Source organism: Rhagoletis pomonella, unplaced genomic scaffold (genome assembly GCF_013731165.1).
Source record: "Rhagoletis pomonella isolate Grant_MI unplaced genomic scaffold, Rhpom_1.0 Rhpom_scaffold_03169, whole genome shotgun sequence".
Taxonomy (NCBI): domain Eukaryota; kingdom Metazoa; phylum Arthropoda; class Insecta; order Diptera; family Tephritidae; genus Rhagoletis; species Rhagoletis pomonella.
Genome location: NW_023461722.1, coordinates 6130 through 8172, shown reverse-complemented (window position 1 = coordinate 8172; position 2043 = coordinate 6130).

The window sequence follows — 2043 nt, the reverse complement described above, 5'->3', positions numbered from 1 at the left end:
AGAGGGCTGGCCCAGGGGCTGTTTGAAGGTCTGGCATGTCCCAACTGGACCATGAGTTCCAATTCTTTCTTGGCCACTTTGAGGTGCTCAGGGGATAATTGACGGACGCGTTGAACACTTGGCGGCCCGGTGGTTGGTATAAAATGCTTCACGGCATGCTTGGTTGTCGTGCGGCTGGAAGGATTGCCGAGCAGCTCCGGGAGATCCTTGAAGATAGTCGTAAATTTGTTAACCTCGGTGAGGGCTGTGACGGCTGTGACAGGAGCGGTGGCATACGAGCCTATGCTATGTGATCCTGAGTTAGGGTCCATTAAGCGACCGCATTTGAGGTCCACTATTAGCCCAAATTCATGGATCAAATCTGCACTGATGATGGGGTAAGACACGTTAGCTATGTGAAATACCCAACGGATCAGTTGCCGTAGCCCGATGTTGAGGACGAGCACTTTCTCGCCATACGTTTCTATTTTGATTCCGTTTGCTGCTTGGAGTCAAAGTGCGTTGGTGTTGTTTTTATACCCGAGCGCACTTGTGCACAAGGGTATTATAACTTTGTTCACATAACGGTTGTTTGTAACAGGCAAAACGAATCGAGATAGATATAGACAAATGTATACATAAATGATCAGAATGAAAAGAGAAATCGATTAAGCGGTGAGTGTCTGTCCGTCCGTCCGTCCGTCTGTGCACACGATAACTCGAGTAAAAATTGAGATATCTTAACGAAACTTGGTACGTGAACTTTTTTTGGGCGTGGGACGGACGGTAATTTTAAGAAATACGAAAACTGCGATATTTTAGTAACTACTGAAGATAATTCACTCAAAATTGATAATTACAATGAGTTTCAGACGGAAAACATGAATATTATAAATTTTTGGAAAATGGGCGTAGCCACGCCCACTTATGGTTACATGTGTATATCTTGGTAACCGCTGCACCAATTTCTTCCAAACTTGGCACAGTTGTTGGCCTTAGTACAGCATACTAAATGGCTGAAAAATTTAAAAATCGGACAATAACCACGCCTACCTCCCATATAACGGTAATTTTCAGAAAAACGAAAACTGCGATATTTTAGTAACTACTGAAGATAATTCACTCAAAATTGATATTTGCAATGAGTTTTAGACGAAAAATAAGAATATTACAAAATTTTGGCAAATGGGCGTAGCCACGCCCACTTATGGTTACATGTGTATATCTTGGTAACCGCTACACCAATTTCTTCCAAACTTGGCACAGTTGTTGGTCCTGGTACAGCATACCAACTGGCCGAAAATTTCTAAAATCGGACAATAACCACGCCCACATCCCATATAACGGTAATTTCGAGAAATACAAAATCTTCGATAAATCAGTAAATATTGAAGCTAATTTATTCAAAATTGATGATTGCAACAATTCTTTACCAAGAAATACGTTTATGACAAAATTTTGGAAAATGGGCGTAGCACCGCCCACTTGTGATCACATATATGTATCTCGCTAACCGTTCTAGCAATTTGTACCAAGCTCGGTATGGTTATTGTGCTTGCCACATAAAAGCAAACCGTTGAAAATTGTTGAAATCGGACTAAAATTGAGGCCGCTTTTCATATAACGGTAAATTTCAGATATGCTTGAAATTTCAATATTTCGAAATTTAAGGACGCTAATTTACTTAAAATGTATACACCCCGGCTTATCATGTAGCGGTAGCTTTCGGAAAGGTGGAAAACATATATTTAATACTTGCGCCGGGTATTTAATGTTCGGCTCCGCCCGAACTTAGACTTTCTTACTTGTTTCTTTACGAGAAGGTGGGGTAACCGAAATATCCGCGCCGGTATCGAGGAGAAATTTCGTCCCTATTGTGCGGTCGTATACGAATAAGCGGCGGGGTATTGTCTTGCCACCAGTATCCGAGGTGCCTACTGGGGCGTTTTGTTTTTCCCTGGAAAGGGCAAGGTTGTGTGCACTTGTTGGCACGTGGATCTGGTAGTAGCGATTTAATGGTGTGGAGTTAGCATCATTGCTACGCGTCACGTTCGCCGTGTTATT